This window comes from Mobula birostris, chromosome 6, assembly GCF_030028105.1.
Source record: "Mobula birostris isolate sMobBir1 chromosome 6, sMobBir1.hap1, whole genome shotgun sequence".
NCBI classification, from domain to species: Eukaryota; Metazoa; Chordata; class Chondrichthyes; order Myliobatiformes; family Myliobatidae; genus Mobula; species Mobula birostris.
The window spans coordinates 161,102,094-161,123,357 of record NC_092375.1 but is presented as its reverse complement, the minus strand read 5'-3'; positions in this window follow the sequence as shown (position 1 = coordinate 161,123,357).

Here is a 21,264-nt window from a genome sequence, read left to right as displayed (position 1 = left end):
CCAGAATTTTTCAAGGCCCCGACATGTCCAAAACATATGAGTTAGTGTGGACACTCCATTAGTACATCTATCACAGTAAAGGGAAATATCTGCGTAGAAACGGAAAAGCTTGTCTTTAGACATCTGAACTCTATGTACCACTTTGAATTGTAATAAAGAATGACGAGCACATAATGATGAAGAATTAATCAATTTTAAAATAATCTTCCAGCTCTCAACAAATATGAAAATCTGTAAATCCTTTTCCCAATCTCCTTCAATTTTATCAAAAAAGGACTTCTTCAGTCCCAACAGCAGACCGTAAATGTAAGATATTGAAGCGTTATCAAAGGGTTTCAGATTAAAAATTGTATCTATTGTGTTCTTATCTGGACTTGTAGGAAATGTAAGTAATTGAGATCTTAAAAAATCTCTAATCTGTAAGTATTGGAAAAAATGAGTGTTGGAAAGGTTAAATTTTGTTGAAAGTTGCACAAGAGAAGAGAGATTTCCTCCACCAAACAAATCCTGAAATCGTTTAATACCCAATTTATCCCATTCATTATAAGATAAGCCAATTAAAGATGGTTTAAAAAATTTAGAAAATATGGGACTTGAGAGGGAGAATCTCAATAAACCAAAATGTTTTCTAAACTGTAATCAAATCCTCAATATATGTTTAACCACCACATTGTCAATTAGTTTACTTAAAGATTAAGGAAGCGAAGATCCAAGTAAAGAAATAATGGAAAATTTTATAGCAGAGTTGACTTCCTGAGAAACCCATGTAGGGCAATTCTCATGGTTAATGTAATATATCCAGAACATAATATTACGTATATTAACTGCCCAATAATATAACCTAAAATTGGGTAAGGCAAATCCTCCGTTCTGTTTGGTTTTTTGAAGGTGAGCTTTATTTATTCGAGGTTTTTTATTCTTCCATATATAGGAAAAAAGAATTGAATCCAAAGAGTCAAAAAAAGATTTCGGAATAAAAACAGGCACAGCTTGAAAAAAGTATATAAATTTAGGTAAGATATTCATCTTAATAGAATTGATTCGACCAATCGGTGATAAAGAGAGAGGTGACCAATTAGAAATTTTTTTTAACATAACTCAATAAACTTAAAACATTTTCCTGAAATAAGTCTTTATATTTCTTAGTAATTGTTACTCCTAAATACGTAAATTGTTTTCTTAAAATTTTAAAAGGAAGGTTAATATCAGTTGGTATTAAATTGTTTAAAGTAAACAGTTCACTCTTCTGTAAATTTAATTTATATCCTGAGAACTGACTAAAATTAGTCAGTAAATGGAACACAAATGGTAAGGAGGTTGTAACATTAGATATAAAAAGCAATAAGTCATCAGTATAGAGTGACTCTTTATGAATAGTACCTCTCCTTAAAATACCAGTAATCTCTTTAGACTCTCAAAAAGCAATTGCTAAGGGCTCTAATACCAAATCAAAAAGCAGAGGGCTCAAAGGGCAAACTTGTCTAGTTCCACGTTGGAGTTTACAGGGTTTAGAATTCTGAAAATTAGTAAGAACGGAGGGAGATAGATAAAGTTATTTAATCCAATGAATAAAATTAGGTCCAAAATTAAATTTTTCTAAGGATGTAAATAGAAAGTTCCATTCAACTCTGTCAAAAGCCTTCTCCGCATCCAAAGATATCACACATTCCGATATTTCCTTAGATGGAGAGTACATAACATTTAACAAACGCTGTATATTAAAATAGGAATATCGATTTTTAATAAATCCTGTCTGATCATCCGAAACTATAGAAGATATAATATTTTCAAGTCTGCGAGCCAACACTTTAGATAAAATTTTAGTATCAAAATTGAATAAAGAGATAGGTCTATACGAAGAACATTCAGTAGGATTCTTATTCTTTTCAAGAATGAGGGAAATGGAAGCTTCGTAAAAAGACTGCGGAAGTCTACCTACCTTAAAGGAATCTGTAAGGGTAGAACATGAGTGTGGTATAAGCAAGGAGGAAAAAGCCTTATAAAACTCTCCAGAGAGTCCATCAGGTACTGGGGATTTCCCGTAATGCAATTCTCAAATAGCCTGAGCCTCCTGAGAAGTGGGTTGATCCAATTGCCTACAATCATTTAATGAAAGATTAGAAATATTTAATTGATCTAAAAAATTATTCATTCAATATTATCATTAACAGAGTCAGAACTATACAATTTAGAATAAAATGCCCTAAAAGTGTCATTAATTTCAAAGTGGTCAGTTGTCATGTCCCCATTAATTTTACGTATTTCTTTAATTTGCAGCTTGGCTGTAAATGGCTTCAATTGATTAGCCAGTAGCTTACCAGTTTTATCTCTGTGAATATAAAATTGACGTCTATCTTTTAAAAGTTGGCTTTCAATTGGATATGTTAAAAGAAGATCATATTTAATTTTAGTTTCAATAAATCTTTTATATGTTTCAGGATCAGGTACTGAAGCATATTTATGGTCCAGCTGTTTTAACTGATTGGCTAGTTCATTTCTCTCTTTGTTGGCTTTTATAATGATGTTTGCAATATAAGAAATAATTTGACCCCGGATGTATGCTTTAAAAGTATCCCATATAATAAGACTAGACATCTCTTTCAACGTAATTTCTTCAAAAAAGGAGTAATTTGATTGTCCATAAATTTTAAAAAGTCCTCATTGGATAACAGAGTTAAATTAAATCGCCAAAATCTACTCATGGGGATAGGACCAGGAAGATTTAAAGATAAACATACAGGAGAGTGGTCAGAAATAGCAGTCTCTTTATATTCCATCGATCGAACTAATGGAATCATTTGACTATCAATAAAAAAATAATCAATCCTGGTATAAGAACGATGAACATGGGAGAAAAAAGAATACTCCCTGTTCGTCTGATGGAGAAAATGCCAAGCAACAACTATACCACATTTAGTTAGAAAGGATTGGATAAACAAAGCTGATTTATTAAGTGTGGCTGTTTTAATAGATGAGCGATCAAATACTGGATCTAACCAGCAGTTAAAATCTCCTCCCATCACTAGGGAGTAAGTACACAAATCTGGCAAAAATGAAAATAGACGTTCAAAAAATCCTGGATCATCCACATTGGGGGCATATACATTAGCAAAAACAATCAATTTACTCTCTAAACTCCCTGATACAATAACAAATCAACCATTAGGGTCTGAAACAACTTTATGCTGAACAAAGGAAACTGTATTATCTACAAAAATCAAAACTCCACATGATTTTGCATTAAACGAAAAATGGAACTGCATATCCTTCCACTGAGTAAATAAACATAAGCTATCACAGCTGCGTATGTGTGTTTCTTGTAAGAAAATAATGCGTGCTTTTAGTTTTTTGATATAAGAAAACACTCTGATCCTTTTGATGGGGTGATTCAGCCCTTTCACATTCAAACTAAGTAAGTTAATATTTCGAACCATTTTAAATACCAATCAACATGTAATTAGAAGATCTGGCCATAAGTTATTAAAACTAGGAAGCAAACCGTAAGGTAAGGTATTCAAACAAACAAACATGTATTCAACCCAGCACAGCTTCCACAGAAAAATAGGCCCTCCCCCCTCTCCACCCAAAGCGAGAAAGCTGACCAATAGACAGTCAGCGAGCTAAGAACTAAGTTCCCTCCCCAAAAAATCCTGTTGACAGAAAAACTGCGGTCCTACAAGGTCATTATGTCCCTACCAAGACACAACATAAAAAGAAAAATCACTCAGTATTCGAAAATATGAAAGGATCAGTTTAAACAAATTCAAAGAAAGCTGTATTAAAATAAAGCCTCAAAAAGGGATAAAATAAAAAAAGTATCAAAAAAAACCAAAAAACAATATATGAACAGCCAAAATGTAAGCTTAATGAAACCTTATTTCAAATTCATATTAACAGAAGAAAAAAATTGATCAAATAAGAAGTATAACAGTTTTAGACTTCAACCTTCAGAAACTCATTTGCTTCTTTAACCGACTTTATTCTTTTTCGCAATCCGTTCTTCAAAACAATACTCAGACGAGCGGGGAGCCGAAGGGATGGTTTATCTCCTTTACTGTAAAATTCTGACATAACTTCTTTATATTTCATGCAATCAGCCATAACTCCGGGTGAACAGACTTCCACAAATCTAACCTTGTAATTTTGGAAATCGATCATTCCTTGTCGACGGGTATGGTGAGTTAAAAGGTCCTTAATACGAAATTCATGAAAGCTTAGTATGACTGACTTGGGTTTTGCCGCCGCCGACAATGGCTTCGAAGTCGGAGAGCGATATGCTTGATCAAGCTTCAGCTAGGAAGTGAATAAAGCAGGAAAAAGCTGTTTCAGAAAGTTTGCAAAAAACTTCGTAGGGTCAGTGCCTTTAATTGATTCTTCAAGACTCAGAATTCGCGAGTTATTTCTCCTGTTTCTATTTTCGAGACTGATGATCCTTTTCAGCATTTTATCATTGGATAAAGATAACTCTTTGCAGAGTTTAATTGTATCGTCAACGTCCTCTTCAAGTGTCATCAGCTTCGCAGTATTTTCCTGAATTCGGTTCTCATGCTCAGATAAAGTTTGTTGAATTGAATCCAATTTGTCGTTAAGCCGTTGAAACTCCTCAGAAAATTCCGATTTTTGCCATTTAAGGAAGTCACTGATTGAATCTAAAGTGACTGGGGATTCATCTACTGTTTCTCTTTCTTTTGCAGACGCTTTGGTTCTTTTCCCAGCCAAAGTAAGGCAGTATTGAAGTACTATAATAAGGTTTCAAATAAAAGTCTGATAGGAGACAATTAAGTAAACAGGGTGGAGCAATCTTAAATGATGCTACTCCATTAGCTGCTAACAGGGTTCTGTGACAACCTCTTACTTAATGTCAGCAAGGCCAAGGAGCAGATTATTGACTGCAGGGGAGGAACCCAGTGGTACATGAGCCAGTCCTCATTCGAGGATCAGAAGTGGAGAGAGTCAGCATCTCTAAATTCCTTGTTATTATCATTTCAGAGGACCTGTCCTGGGCCCAGCACCTAAGTGCAATTGCAAAGAAAGCACGACAGTGCCTCTATTTCTTTAGGTGTTTGCGAAGATTCAGCATTCAGCATGACATCTAAAACTTTGACAACCTTTTACAGATGTGCGGCGGAGAGTAGATTGACCAGCTGCATCACAGCCTGCTATGGAAATACCAATGCCCCTGCATGGAAAATCCTACAAAAAGTAATGGATACAGTCCAGTCCATCATGGGTAAAGCCTTCCCCACCTTTTAGCACATCTACATGGAACGTTGTTGCAGGGAAGCAGTATCTATTATCATGACCTCCACCACCTAGGTCATGCCCCCTTCTCACTGCTGCCATCAGGAAGAAGGTACAGGAGCCTCAGAACTCACACCATTAGGTTCAGAAACAGTTATTACTCAAATTCACTTTTCCCCATCACTAAAACGTTCCCTCAACTTATGGACTCACTTTCAAGGACTCTTCATCTCATGTTCTCCATATATATTGCTTATTTATCTTTATTGTTATTGCATTTCCACTTTTTTCTCAGCTCAAGCTGGTAAAACCTGAGGTATGGGAATAACCAAGCACACTCATTTCTCAATTGTTATGAACTTTTGGACTCTTCTAGTGATACTTAGTATTGTGGCTTTCTGAATATACAAATAAATGTCACTGTTTAGGCCTATCATTTAATGTTGTTGTGTAGTGACTTTGGGATTATTCCTGATGTAGATATTACTCATGGGACAATGAATCCCCTGATCGTGTTCCATAGTCTTTTGATTTCCTCTTTCAATTCAGCATTTTTCTGCTGCCTTTCATTTATTAATTTCTGTATGTTATATGTGTTTGGAAGGGCTATATCTATTAAATAAGTTGTTCTTGCTTCGTTATCCTGTATTATTATATCCAGGTGGTTATTATGGATTGCCCAATCTGTAATAATGGATTGGCTGTAATATAAATTGTGCGACTCTGACTCGAACACTGAATCAGGCTTGTATTAATAGTAAGGTATGGTGTCTTTTATGGATTTGTGTTATCAAGCAAGATTTTGGTAAATGATATTTGCCACTCGATTGTGTCTGTGTAAGTAATCAGATTGATTTCAATTGCTGCGGGATCCTGTAATGTGCTGGATTTTTTCTGGTTTCTCTTGGCACCTCTGCATTTATCATCATTAATTTCTGGTCTTTTATTTTGTATTTTTGTTCATTTGTTTTCTTGTGTTAACCACCTAGTCCTGTATTGCCACAAGGAATCCTTCTGTTTCTGGGTAGACGCCTCCAACTTGGAGCCAGGCAGTTGGCACTTCCTCATTAGCATCTAGTTTGCTCATATCATGGGAATGTCTTCCATGGAGGGTTATGCTCTTCCATTGGTTAACTTTTTTTCTGTAGTGATTTTCTTAATTTTTCTGGGTTATGCTTTTGTTTAGGTTTAGTGGTGTGTACTGCTTATCAGAATTGCATAGGCTTACATAGAGAGCTGAATTCTGTTTTTGTTAATAAGAATATATCCTTAGAAGTGTTATCTGACTGTTGTGCAATTTTTTTAAATGTCTGTTATTCCTCTTGCTCCTTCTGTTCTAGGTTGTGTTAATCTAAGTGCGTTTGAGTGTACATGGTGTTTTCTAAAATTTGTCACTTCAGTTCTTATTTTTCTTTGTAAATTTTCCAGATTGGTTTCAGAACCAAGATATTATGCCAAAAGAATACACTAATATGAGCAGAGCAAAGGTGTTTTTGCCTTTGTTATATTTTCACTATTGATCTTTGTTTGATGGATTTTCTTAAGCCTTGAAGTAAATTCTATCAAAAGTTGTCCCTATATGATCTATATTCTTTGTTAATATCTCAGATTTTTAAGTATATGTTTCAGATTCATCCATCGGTTGTGCTGTATCTTGCTGCTCTGTTTTATATTCTATTAGCTCTATTGCACCTTTCTTTATGTTTAATGTTCTGCATTTATCTAATCCAAAGTTCATGTTTATATCTTTATAAAGTAGTTCTACTATGTGAACTAATTGCTTAAGTTTTACTGATGAAGAAGCATATAATTTCAAATTGTCCATGAAAGGAAGGTGTGTCAAGGTATAATTCATTTAGTTGTTTCTGATTTGATACCCTACTTTTGTCCCATTAAATCGAGACAAAACCATAGTGGGTTTACAGAATTGCCCTGCAAAATGCCTCGGTTTATCTTGATAATGGTAGTTGTTCTTTTTTGGTTGTTAACAGATATCGTGATTAGAGTACACCAATGCTTCATTAGATTTTGTAGGAATTTCTCAAGTAGTTGGTGTAGTTTATATACGTTTGTATATTAAGAACTTCTATTAATCATGGGTGTGGGACAAAATCAAATGCTTTTTGGTAGTCATATAATAACATGAAAGATTCCTGCTTTTCCACTGGGCTTGATTTAAAATTTCAGAATCCATTATCAGTTGTTCTTTACATCCTTTCTTACCCTTACCACATCCTTTCTGCTCTTCTGTAAGTATATTGTGGTTATCTAAGTGAGTGATGACTAGTTGTGAGATGCATGATGTAACAATTTTATATATCATTTGTAAATAAGTAACAGGACGACATTTTGATAGATCATAGAAACATAGAAGAGCTACAGCACCATACAGACTCTTCAGCCCACAATGCTATGCCGAACACAGGGTTACCCATAGCTCTCTATTTTTCTAAGCTCCATGTACCTGTCCAGAAGTCTCTTAAAGATTGTATCATATCTGCCTCCACCACTGTCGCCAGCAGCCCATTCCACGCACTCACCACTCTCTGCATAAAAAAAGTTACCCCTGACATCTCCTCTGTATCTGCTTCCAAGCACCTTAAAACTATGCCCTCTCATGCTGGGCATTTCAGCACTGGGAAAAAGCCTCTGACTATCCACATGATCAATGCCTCTCATCATCTTATACACCTCTATCAGGTCACCTCTCATCCTCTGCCGCTCCAAGGAAAAAAGGCCAAGTTCACTCAAACTATTCTCATAATGCATGCTCCCCAATCCAGGCAAAGTCCTTGTAAATTTCATTTGCACCCTTTCTATAGCTTCCACAAACCTCCTGCAGTGAGGTGACCAGAACTGAGCACAGTACTCCAAGTGGGGCCTGACCGAGGTCATATATAGCTGTGACATTACCTCTCGGCTCTTAAACTCAATCCCATGGTTGATGAAGGTCAATGCACCATATGCCTTCTTAACCACAGTGTCAACCTGCGCAGCAGCTTTGAGTGTCCTATGGACTCAGATCCCAAGATCCCTCTGATCCTCCACACTACCAATAGTCTTACCATTAATACTATATTCTGTCATCATATTTGATCTACCAAAATGAACCACCTCACACTTATCTGGGTTGAACTCCATCTGCCACTTCTCAGCCCAGTTTTGCATCCTATTGATGTCCCGCTATAACCTCTGACAGCCCTCCACACTATCCACAACACCACCAACCTTTGTGTCATCAGCAAATTTACTAACACATCCCTCCATTTCCTCATCCAGGTCATTTATAAAAATCACGAACAATAGATCCCTGAGGCACACCGCTGTTCACCGGCCTCCATGCAGAATATGACCCGTCTACAACCACTCTTTCCTTTCTGTGAGCAAGCCATTTCTGGATCCACAAAGCAAGGTCCCCTTGGATCCCATGCCTCCTTACTTTCTCAATAAGCCTTGCATGGGGTACCTTATCAAATGCCTTGCTGAAATCCATATACACTACATCTACTGCTCTACCTTCATCAATGTGTTTATACACATCCTCAAAAAATTCAATCATTCTCGTAAGGCATGACCTGCCTTTGACAAAGCCAAGCTGACTATTCCTAATCATATTATGCCTCTCCAAATGTTCATAAATCCTGCCTCTCAGGATCTTTTCCATCAACTTACCAACCACTGAAGTAAGACTCACTGGTCTATAATTTCCTGGGCTATCTCGACTCCCTTTCTTGAATAAGTGAACAACATCTGCAACCCTCCAATCCTCCGGAAAGTCCCCTGTCCCCATTGATGATGCAAAGATCATTGCCAGAGGCTCAGCAATCTCCTCCCTTGCCTCTCACAGTAGCCTGGGGTATACCTCATCTGGTCCCGGAGACTTATCCAACTTGATGCTTTCCAAAAGCTCCAGCACATCCTCTTTCTTAATGTCTATATGCTCAAGCTTTTCAATCTGCTGTAAGTCATCCCTACAATTGCTAAGATCCTTTTCGATAGTGAATACTGAAGCAAAGTATTCATTAAATATCTCTGCTATCTCCTCTGATTCCATACACACTTTTCCACTGTCAGACTTGATTGTTCCTATATCTCACATCTTCTCCTCTTGCTCTTCACATACTTGTAGAATGCCTTGGGGTTACAGTTTTGATTTTTCTTTTAAGTAAGAGATGGGTTTTACCTACTGTCAAAAATTTGGTCATTTTCGCACTTCTTGAGAATTTTTAAGAAAATTATTATTTTTTTCTTTATTTTGGTATTAGCAAATTTGTTGTCTTTTGCACACTGGTTTTCTGCCCTGTTGGTATGGTCTTTTATTGATTCTGATATGGTTAGTGGATTTATTGAGTATGCCCACAAGTAAATGAGTCTCAGTGTCGTGTTTGGCAACATATATGTTCTTTGATAATAAACTTACTTTGAACTTGAACTTTGTTTAGGGACAATCAGCAAGGCTTTGTACAGGACAGATCATACCATTGATTTTGTTTTGAGGAGGTGGGGATCATGGCTGATTTTTTTTTTCATTTCAACCACATCCTTCTTCCTTCTCTCTGAAATCTTTGACACCCATATAAATCAAGAACCTATCAATAAATATACCCAGTGACGTAGCCTCTCCAAACATCTGTGGCCATGAATTCCACAAGTTCAACACCCTGTCGCTGAAGAAATTCCTCCTCATCTTTATTCTAAAGGGACATGTTTTTTATTCTGAAACAATGCCCTCTGCTCCTGGACCTTCTCACTATTGGAAACATCCTCTCCACATCATGTCTATTTGGGCCTTAACAATTTTCAGTAGGCCTCAATGAGATCTTCCTTCATCCTTATGAGCTCCAACAAGTATAGGCCCAGACCTATCAACATACCTCTATTTTATCTATTTCATCCCTGGTATCATTCTCATGAACCTCCTGTGGATCCTTTCCAATGTCAACACATCCTTCCTTAGATATGGGACCCAAAGCTGCGCACGTTAGTGGACTACATCAGTTGTGGTCTGACCACTGCCTTATCAAGCCTCAGCACTACATTCTTGTTTTTATATTCTAGTCCTCTCACAATGAATGCTAACATTGCATTTGCTGTCCTTACTTCTGAAATAACCTGTACTAGGTCTCCCATGCCCCTTTGTACCTCTGATTTCTGAATTCTCTCCTCAGTCAGAAAGTAGTTTTTGCTTTTATTACTCTTATGTAACTATCTGCTTTCTGTCGTAGATGAGCAAAAAGCTCATTTACCTTGTTTTGTATGCTGCATGCATTTATAAATCACCTTCTGTCCTGTATTTACCATCCTCTTACTCAAATTTGTCTCCATGTTGCTCCAAGTTAAGCAGTTATCTCTTTCTAATATTCCATCTTATTTGTTTTATTTTGTAGAATCCAGCAACCTCTCCTGTATTTTCCTTCCACTTTAACCATACTTTTCCAATCTGTTTAACCCCCCCCTCATCCCCAACAAAGCCCTGTTAATAACCAGTGCCCCAATCCCAGTCTGGTTCAGATCCATTGGAACGGCTCCCTTCTGTCCCAGAACTGGTGTGAATGCTCCACAGATTCAGAGGGCAGATTCCTGTTGTGGGACCAAGGGTTTGAACCCACTCTGTCAGCATCTTTTTAGGAAAATTGAAGCAGTTTGACACAAAGATGAGCTGTGGCACAAATGGCCCTCAGATTGATGAATAAAAATAAAGGAAGGAGAGTTAATTTGTGCACTGCATTTTATTGGAAATGCTCTAAATGCTTGGGCTCCTCCTTGAAGTAGCGTATCAGTAGCAACAAAAGCTAGAAAGGCAAAATCACAGATTTTAAACTTGCATTGTCCACAATTTTACGCAATGTTGAAATCACTTGGTTCACAAGAAGTGTGGCAATATACAATTCAGTGTTTAAGGATCTGTGCTTTTATTTGTTCAATGATAATCCTCTAAGACTTTGGCACTCCTGGAGTTCTGGCTTCCTGAGCATTCCTGATAGTTATCATTTGAAGGAAAGATGTGGTCCCAGGTACTCAGCCTCAACTCACCTGCTCCTGCTTCCTTTAAGATATTCTTTAAAACCTTAGTCTCGTTGTGTGGCTCTTTAACTCTATTAAAGATGGCACTGACAAGACATGGCAGCACTTTGCAGGCAGCGAACAAAACTACTAAATATTCTATTAACTTCACTTTCTCTGGACCATGATCACTGCAATCTGCAGTGTGTATTTTCGCTTTGGGAGTTGTGCTATTGAACTGTCTGCACAACCTGCAATTTTTGCGGTATGCTGAAGGATTCATGAACTGGACTCTTGAGTATGCTGGTACGGGTGAGACGGACATTGTCGGAACCCTCTTTTGGGGCCAGATTGGAATGTTGGGGCCCGTGTCCAAGGGCGAAAAATGAACCAATGTTTGGCCAATTTAAGTGTCAAGTCAAATTAAAAAGATCAAAGATCCAAGGCCAAGGGCAAAGGACAAACAGGCATTCAGCTCACTGCTCCGGAAGGTATACTTGCTACAGTGCTGAACTAAATCTGCAGCTATAGCCTGCAACCATTGGTATTCACCTCAGCACTGAACTGACTGTGGCCCTGGCCTGCGGCCTTCAGGCTCCTGAACCGGCTGCACTCACCTCAGCACTGAAATGACTCCGTGACTGTTGTCTCATTTTTGGGGACTCTGTAGTTCATGTTCTGTGTTTTATTTCTTTACTTTTTTTATTGTTGATAGTATTTGTTTTTTTTATCTCACATGGGTGTTTGATGAATTTTGTTGTGTTGTTTTTTTAAATGGGTTGTATTATGTTTCTTTGTTCTGTGGCTGCCAGCAAGAAGATGAATCTCATGGTCGTATATAGCATACGTACTTCAATAATAAATGCACTTTCAACTTTGAACTTTCGCCTTGTGTGAGGGGGGCCTTTGTTAATATTATGATGTTAAGCTTTACTTCTGTTAACATGCATAAAAATTGGTTTACTGGCTTAAATTTTGCAGATATAGAAAATGACAGAGTGAAGGAATGTGATGCTAGCAATGCCTGTGTTGGACATTAATAGTTTACACTGATTCCGCTTCCATGTCCTGACATCTGATGCTGCCTGTGTGATGTTGGCTTATTCTGCAAGTGAGTTTTCCCTGGATACCCCAGATTCCTTCCTTATCTCAAAAGCATGCTGAAAGGTTAATTGGCTAATATCAATCACCCAAAATGTGGATTCATGGCATAAGGAACTTTGAAGGAGGTGATGAGTGAATAAGTGGGGAATGGGTATATGAAAATGTTTTAAACACAGGTATGGATGGACTTCTTCAGTAACATACTGTATGGAGATATGGTTCCAGTATGTGCAGGTCTTATGAGATTCAAATATCACTTGGTCATGGGTATATCTCCATAAATTTCACATTATCGGTACTAAGGCCAAATTGAAAGTGGAATTGGTTTATTATTGTCACGTGTACCAAGATACACATGAAAGATTGAGGGGAGAAAACCTAGAGGAAGACCTTGGCTTATGTACATCAAAAGCATAGTCAGGTGGCTACACATCGAGGAAATGGAAATCATCCAAAAAATGAAGGATAGATCTATATGGAAAACCATGGTCACCAAAGTCCACATCGGGTATGGTACCTAGACAGACAGTACCAAGATACAGTGAAAACCTTGTCCTGTTCATACAGATAAAATCATTACACAATACATTGATGTAGAGTGAGATGAATTTTTAAGAGAATGCAGAATGAAGTGCAACAGCTACAGAGAAAGTGCAGTGCAGGAAACAATAAGGGGTAAGATCCAAACGAGTTAGGTTGTGAGGTCAAGAGTCTATTTTAACATACCAGGGAACAGGTAATTCTGAATCATTGAAGATAATAAATTAAAAACAGGTGATGTTAGTGTAAAATAAAAACAGTGAATGGAGGAAACACTCAGCAGGCCGGGCCACATCTGTGAGAGGAGAAACTTAGTCAATGTCTTCAGGTTGGAGACCCTTCACCAGAACTGGGAACAACACAAAATAAGGTTATGAAGATACAGGGAGGGCGGGGAAGGCCGATGTCTCTGACAGGGTAAAACTACACTGACCACAGAGATAAGAATGGTGATCAGATAACAAGGAATAGGAATATTCAGAGGCTGAGAACATAGATAAAACAATGTAGGAATTGTGAAATGAGGAGGAGAACATATCCATCAGATTTATATTAAAAAATCAAATTAATTCAAGGAACAAGTTCTCTCTCTCTCTCTCTCTCTCTCTCTTTCTCCCTCTCTCCCTCTCCCCCTCTCTTTCTTCCCCCTCTTGTTTTTCTGCCTCTCTTTCCCCCTCTCTCTTCTCTATCAAAGACAGCAATATTCAGATTGCATTCCATGTTAATAAAAACAAGTGGAAGGTAGTGGTGCAGCTCGGTGGGGTAAATTTGCTTTGCAATCCAGAACAAAGAGTCTGTTTCCTATCATGTGTCATCCAGTAAATGAGGTATTGGATTATGTGTGAATCACAATGGAAACAAACTTGTAAAGAAACAGATTGCTAATTATTTTCAAGTGAAAACTCTGTTAAGTATGACAGCATTGAAATTTGAAAATTTGTTGTTAAATCTGTGATGTGTCAGGAGCACATCAATTCTGAGTGAGGATCTTATTTATCCAAATTGGATCATATATGAAGTCCGAGTTGTCTCGTCTGGTTGAACGGTCCAGACAGGAGATAGTAGGACATCTAGGTAAGGAACCAGGTCAAGAAATGTCAAGGGAGCAGTGGAAAGATACATTGGAGGAAAGAGCATCAGCGTTTCACATGGAAGGTAACAGGGCCAGATGTTCAAACTGACCAGAAACCAGAATGGAAAATCAGACACATGGCAATGGGGTCAACCAACATTGCCATTATGAGGGCAGCTGTCAGAGAGAGTAGCAAACTAAATAACTGTAAAAGACCTCCCTTCCAGACCATTATTGCCTCAGACTCCAAGCAGCTGTTCAGCTAAAGACTTCATTCCGTACTTCTGGCAACAGTACACAGAACCTGCAACGTGTTTTTGGAAGTACGTGATTCACTCACAGAGCACTTAGCATGTATTAAGGGAATACATAAAATGTGAAAGTGTCTCTAATTCTTCTAATCAAAATTGACAAGCATTTATGAGTCTTTAATACATAGAGTGCTGAGCCAAATGAGTCAGCAATGAAACACACACACACACACACACACAAAGTGACAAAGAGCCTGTGTAACATTATGTCCTTCTCCATCTGGTTCCTATTTAGACCATAAGACCATCAGACGTAGGAGAAGAATTCGGCTATTTGGCCCATTCTACCTACTCCGCCTTTTCATTATGGCTGATCCATTTCTCTCTCAACTCCATTCTCCTGGCTTCTCTTTCACGCCTTGGCTAATCAAGAACCTATCAACCTCTACCTTAAATACACCCAATGACCTGGCCTCCACAGCCGCCTATGGCAATGAATTCCATAGATTTACTACCATTTGGCTAAAGAAATTCCATCTCAATTCCATTCTCTTTTTTTTGGTGTGTGCCTGTGTGCATGCGAGTCTGTGCGTGTGTGTGCGCATTTGTGCGTGTGTGTCTGTGTGTGCGTGCATGCGTCTATGCGTGCGTCTGTGATGATGTCTTTTTCATGGCTTTTTACAAGGCGCGGAATGAGAGAAAGAGAGACTGTGTGATGCGCCACTCCTCACACAGACATTTTTGCAGTATTTTCCCTTCATTTTACGAGGTCGAGTTGCGATCTCGACACTCAACCCGGCATGGATGGAGAGCATACTCAGGAGTGGACCCGACTGGTTTCGAACCCGGGAACGTCCACTCCTGGGTCTGGCGCTGATTTCATTGCGCCACCAGCTGGCCCTCAATTCCATTCTCAATGAACATCCCTCTATTCTGAGGCTGTGACTTCTATTCCTAGATTCCCCCACCACAGGAAACATCCTCTCCACATACACTCAATCTAGGCATTTCAATATTTGATAGGTTTCAATGAAATCCCCCCTCATTCTTCTAAATTCCAGCGAGTACAGGCCTAAAGCCATCAAACACTCATCATTTGATAATCCATTCATTCCAAGAATCATTCTCATGAACCTTTTCAGAACACTCTCCAATGTCAGCACCTCTTTTCTTAGATAAGGGGCCCAAAACTGCTCACAATACTCCAAGTGAGGCCTCACAGTACCTTATAAAGTCTCAGCATTACATCCTTACTTTTATATTCTAATGCTCTTGAAATGAATGCTAACATTGCATTTGCCTTCCTCACCACTGACTCAACCTGCAAGTTAACCTTTAGGGAATCCTACATAAGGACTCCCAAGTCCCTTTGCACCTTGGATTTTTGAATTGCTTCCCCATTTAGAAAATAATCTGTGCTTTTACTCCTTCAGTATACATTATACTGTTCACTTCAGTCCCATATATGACTTACTGTGTAGAGGTATGGGGAAATACATACAGGACAAATACAAACTCAATTTTTCTACTCCAAAAGAAAGTCATACGAATTGTAAATAAGACAAGTTATTATGAGCCAACCAATCCACTATTTATTCAACTAAACACTTTAAAATTCAGAGATTTCGTAGGTTTTAAAATAATACAAATTATGTATAAAGTAAAAAGGGACAGCTACCACAAAGTATCCAAAGGTTGTTTAAGATGAGAGAAAGTAGACATGATTTGAGAGGAACATGTATATTTTAAAAATAAAGGATAAGAACAAATGTAAAAAATCATTGTATTTCAGTCAGAGGGGTGAATCTATGGAACAGTTGTAGTGAGAATTTAAAAACATGCACCACACTTAACAAGTTTAAAAAAAATTTAAAAATAATTTAATGAACAAATATAAAATATATGATTTAAAATGAATGGGAGTAACATAAATAATTGATACTTGGAATTGGATTTTGTGTTAAAAGATTATGAAATGTTTTGTTTTGATGTGATGATTGATGTCAAGTATACTGTTGTATAAGTAAGAAGGGTAGGCATAATAAGCTGCAGCTTCAGCCTACACCCTTTCGGTCTGTTTTAAAGAATATCTATGTTTTTTTTGTTGTAATTTTGCCTTATGAAATCATCGTTGAAAATGATGCTTTTTGTTATGTTTGTACTGATTGAAATAATTTTCACTCATTCATTCATTCATTCTACCAAAATGTACGACCATACACTTATTGGCACTGTATTCCATCTGCTTCTTAACTTTGCCCATTTTTCTAAACTCTCTAAGTCTTTCTGCAGCTTCAAAGGTTCAGAAGTTCATTTTATTATCAAAGTATACATGCAGAATACAACTCTGAGATTCGTCTTCTCCAGGTTGCCATGAAATATAGAAAAAGCATTGAAAAGGGATCAACCCCCCCAACACAAAAAAGAAAAAGAAACAAAACTCGCAAACCCGAACCTCCCAAACCCTTCCTCGCACAGAAACTAACGTATTGCCCACCCACCCGGAAACAAGCAACAAGAAAGAAAACACTGTAAACTGAAGGAGACCATATAAACTTATCCGTGTAAGCGGAACAAGTGCTACACATGCCCTTACACTTCCTCCCTTACCACCATTCAGGGCCCCAAACAGTCCTTCCAGGTGAGGCAAACTTCACCTGTGAGTCGACTGGGGTGATATACTGCGTCCGGTGCTCCCCATGTGGCCTTTTATATATTGGCGAGACCTGACGCAGACTGGGAGACCGCTTTGCTGAACATCTACGTTCTGTCCGCCAGAGAAAGCAGGATCTCCCAGTGGCCACACATTTTAATTCCCCATCCCATTCCCATTCTGACATGTCTATCCACGGCCTCCTCTACTGTAAAGATGAAGCCACACTCAGGTTGGAGGAACAACATCTTATATTCCGTCTGGGTAGCCTCCAACCTGATGGCATGAACATCGACTTCTCTAACTTCCACTAATGCCCCACCTCCCCCTCGTACCCCATCTGTTACTTATTTTTATTCACACATTCTTCCTCTCACTCTTCTTTTTCTCCCTCTGTCCCTCTGAATATACCTCTTGCCCATCCTCTGGGTCCCCCCCCCTTGTCTTTCTTCCCGGACCTCCTGTCTCATGATCCTCTCGTATCCCCTTTTGCCTATCACCTGTCCAGCTCTTGGCTCTATCCCTCCCCCTCCTGTCTTCTCCTATCATTTTGGATCTCCCCCTCCCCCTCCTACTTTCAAATCCCTTACTCACTCTTCCTTCAGTTAGTCCTGACGAAGGGTCTCGGCCTGAAACGTCGACTGCACCTCTTCCTACAGATGCTGCCTGGCCTGCTGCGTTCACCAGCAACTTTGATGTGTGTTGTTATCACCATCCTTCTCATCTGTCTCAAGCACTTCCTCAGCACCTGCCAACACAAGAAACACATTTGGTTGCAAGGGGGCATCTATATGAAAACAATCATATCTTTTGTCAACTCTGGCACAAATATTCTATGCTTGTTGTAAATTTAAGGTGGTTAGTTCTGAAACTTTAAAGGATTGATAGTGCTGAGCAAAATGTCGGAGGGAAAGGTTTAGAGCCCATTTATGACAGTGGCAAGGCCTGCACATTAAATGAAGCAACACACACAGCGACTAAATAGTATGTCTTTCAAGGATGGTGAAACCAAGGAGCTGTTAGGCCTCAAATGAGATCCTTGTTTCAAAGCTGCTTATGGTTGTATCTAAACTTATTTACATGTTGGCAAATTCCTGAATACATTGACATAGGAATGTGTGAGAGAGAGAGTAAGGGAATAAGTAAGATGAGAGTTATTTGGAAGGAAAATGAGGAAACAATGGAATGAATAGTACAGTCTCAACCAATGGTTTTCATCTGCCAGGAAAGGTTGCCATGCCAACATCAATATAGATGAAGAAAGCCAGTACAATGCTCTATAAGTTCTCAATCTAGAAGTAATTGAGAAGGTTATTTACCCATATTGTATTAAGCTAATTCTTTGTCTTTCAGTATTTAAATTCCAACAGGAAAATCAAGTAGAAGTTATATGAATTTGCTCTGACTAGATCAATTGCTTGTAGCCTTTAGGCTATGCAATGAAGTATAAGCTATCACATCAGTATTATTTTGTTAATGGCTACCCTGGAGAGTGCTCAGTTAATTAACTTCTGAATGGTGACAGTACTTCACAGCATAGTGCCATGATTTAGCTCATAATATACTAGCCCTTTAAAGCTTTTAGGCTATTAGTAGAAATTGTATTAGATCAAGAGTTCCTGCCAGCCTCGGTTGCCCAAGATGGATTTTACACCTAACGCAAAGCAATTAATGCAGTACTTACGCTGTAAAAATATTTCTTATGGATAATTTATGCTTCTAATTGTAATAACTTTGATATGCTTTCAATAAGTGATTTGGAAAAAAAATAACACCTTGGGAATTTTAAAACTTTTTAATTGATAACATTTTTAAGTGTATTAAGCCAAAGAAGGGTGTTCTTGTAAAATGAGTAATGCTTCCTTTACAACGGCTCATCACCAGTTTTGATCTCAATTCATAGGCAGTGAAGCCATTTTGGGAAAGAGTCAAAATCAAGGTAGGTAAATAAAGCTCAGGATTATTGGAGGCTAAATTTGATAGGGGGCTGTAATGGATATGATTAGTCATGACAATTAATTCCAATGCAGGCAGGATGTTAGCTTCTCCTGGTTACTCATTATAATGATTTCATCATCCTGGCAGCGTCAACTGCGCAATTCATTGGATGGAGGCTTAAATAATTGTGTGAGTAGATAGCATCAGTAAAAGCCATGGCCAGGTGGCATAGTCACCCATTGCCTCAAGGCCCCCGAGACCCAGGTTCAGTCTTGATCTCGATGCCATCTGTGTGAAGATTGCATCCCTTCCCTGTGAATGTGGGTTTCCTCTGTTGTCCTGGCTTCCTCCTCCATTCCAAACATGTGTGTTGATAAGTTATTGGTGTCTGTAGGTTGCTGGTGAGTGGTAGAATCAGGGGATTTAGTTGAGAATGAGTCTTGGAGTCAGAGCTATACAGCACAGAAACTGGCCCTTTGGCCCACAGTGACTGTGCTAACCATCTTCTCCAATCACATCAACCACATTAGGTCTGTATCCTTCTATGCCTTACCCATTTAGGTTTTAACTTCCTGACTGTCTCTTAAATGTTGGTGATTATATCTGAATCCACCAGCACCTCTTACAGTGGGTTCTAGGCACTGAACAGTCTGTGTGAAAAGAAACTCTCTCTTAATTCCCCCTTCAAAATTCCTTCCTCTCACTTTGAGACTGCACTATCTGGCTTTTGATGCCCCTGCCATGGGAAAATTATTCTGATTCTCTACCTTTACTACCTAGCTTCACTAGCCTGTCTGTTTGCATTGTCACCTTCATGGAAATATAGTCTGGAACTCTCATATCCCTCCGTTCATCAATATTTCTCAGTACCTTACCATCTCCTCCATCTGTCCTGCCCCTGCCTGACTTCCCAAAATGCATCACCTTGTGCTTGGGGTATTAAATTCCAGCTGCCACTGTTCCACCCAATTTTCCCTCTGTTTCAGATTGCTTTAGACAACCTTCCTTGCGATCCACGGTGCCTCCAACTTCTTATGTTGTCTGCACACTTACTAATTATACTTCTATCACTAATCTATATCACAAACATTTGGGGTGATTATAAAATGGATATTAACGTAGGATTACTGTAAGTGGGCGGTTGATGGTGTACACTTGGTGAGCCAAAGGATCAGTTCTCACGTTGCATTTCTCTAAGAATCTACAACTGTATCACTTTAAGCTAGCTTATTGGATTGGTGTTTAGGGCAGGTGATGATATTTGTGAGAAAAAGTAAGCCAATAAAGTGAACTTACTGATTCAGCAAATAATTTGTATGTGTTAATTATGTAACTGGCATATGACGTGTCAGCTATTCCTGTATCCCCTGAGAAATAAATATGAAAGAGTATAAATATTCCTCTCCCCATACTTTGAAAGTGCAACATTTTTATTCTCTATGCTCCAGAGTCAAGACAAGTAGAAGTGGATCTTTACTCTGTCTGAATAGCTGATATTGGATGGCCAGAAGACTTCCTTACTAATTTCCTGTTCTGACCTTTTACATCAAAGTACAACGTTTGTACATTCTGTATGTGTCACCACTGTGAGATTTATTTTCTTGTGGGCAATTATATAGTCATGCACTTTGGTAGAAGGAATTAAGGCATAGACTATTTTCTAAATGGAGAGAAAGTTCAAAATCAGGGGTACAAAGGGACTTGAGAGTCCATGTGCAGAATTCCCTAAAAGTTAACTTGCAGGTTGAATCAGTGGTAAGGAAGGCAAATGCAATGTTAGCATTCATTTTGAGATGACTAGAGTGTACAAGAATGTAATGCTGAGGTTTTATAAGGCATTAGTCAGACTGCACTTGGAATATTGTGAACAGTTATGGGCCCCTTATCGAAGAAAAGATATGTTGGCATTGGAGAGGGTCCAGAAGAGGCACACGAGAATGAGTCGAGGAATGAAAGAGTTAATGTATTTGGAGCATTTGATGGCTGTGATTCTGTACTTGCTGGAGTTTAGAAGAATGAGGGAGAATCTCATTGAAACCCAATGAATATTGAAAGGCCTAGACTGAGTGGATGTGGAGAAGATACTTCCTACAGCGGGTAAGTCTTAGATCAGGGATCACAGACTCAGAATAGATGGATGTCCATTTAGAACAGAGATGAGAAGGAATATTTTTTATCCAGAGGGTGGTGAATCTTTGGAATTCATTGCCATAGAGGGCTATGGAGGCCGGGTCATTGAGTATATTTAAAGCAGGGTTGATAGGTTCTTGGTTAGTCATGCTTCAGAGGTTACAGGGAGAAGGCAGGAGAATGGGGTTGAGAAGGATAATAAATCACCATGTTGAAATGGCAGAGTAAGTTCAATGGGCCAGGTCACGTAATTCTGCTCCCATGTCTTATTTATTTATTTGTTTGTTTATTTATTATTATTATTATTTATTTTTATTTTCTTTTTGCATTTG